This window comes from Pseudophryne corroboree, chromosome 5 (assembly GCF_028390025.1).
Source record: "Pseudophryne corroboree isolate aPseCor3 chromosome 5, aPseCor3.hap2, whole genome shotgun sequence".
Lineage (NCBI taxonomy): Eukaryota > Metazoa > Chordata > Amphibia > Anura > Myobatrachidae > Pseudophryne > Pseudophryne corroboree.
This window is the reverse complement of record NC_086448.1, coordinates 769,258,440-769,259,463: the sequence shown is the minus strand read 5'-3', so window position 1 is coordinate 769,259,463 and position 1,024 is coordinate 769,258,440.

Genomic DNA, 1,024 nt, shown 5'->3' with positions numbered 1-1,024 from the left:
GTTTGTAGTTGGTACTTGCAGTGCAAGCATGTAACAGGAAGAGCTGCTCACAGCAGATCTATAAAAGCTTTTTCTGAGGAAAAAAGAAGACTACAAGGACTGCAGCAGAAGCACAGATTGTGCTGGATGTCAGTAGACATTCACTGCTGCAGCTCCATCTCTCCCCCAGTGGCGCTGTACACTCCCGAGCCCTGGTTGCTGGGTACCTACAGCGGAGGCTCCGGTTTTCTTCACGCTAGACACACACGGCTGGGGCTCTCCAGGATCGCGTGGCCGCGCTTCGGGAGGTGGTAAGTGGGTCCCGCTTGCAGGACCCGGTCTTTACCGCGATCCGGCACGGTCAGTGGGAGGTGGGCCGCGCGCGCTGGCGGTGGACACTGTGGCAGTACAGGCGATCCCACTAGATCACCAGGGCATGGGCGCAGGTCAGGTTTTCTCTCTAAACTGGCTTTTATATCGCCCACAGTACCCAGTGGTTTTGCCAGCAGAGGGGATAAGGCTTAGACTTGAAGCCCCTCCCCCAGCCCCAGGGCGCCATTTCCAGCAAGTGTTCCCGCCCTGGAGCTGCATTTCTGTCTTTTCCTCACTCCCTGTCAGTGTCTGCGGCGCCATTATTCCTCAGTTTACTGCTTGGGCAAATCCTCCTATGTAAAGCCACCTGGTTGTCAGTGCTGTGCCTTTACATGACACTTAAGTATTCTACCTGCCTTTTTAGACAGTGATAGTTAAGAAAGAGTGCGTTTAGTCAGGGTTTTATAGTACAATTACCCTGTGATATACATCCAGTTCTTACTGGCGTACTGTTATATCTATTGTTATATAGCTGTGTAAGCTAGTCCAGTGCAGTATTATTGTCAGTAATAACCTCTGCATTGTACAAACTGTGACTTTCTGTGTGTGCATTTGATAGCTGAGTGGTGTCCATTTCGTGTCTTTCACTCAACTTGCTATCCCTATATTCCATAATCTGAGGGGGCTTGGTGCGTCAGGTGTTATCTAATAGCTGTATAGGATTTTCACAAAA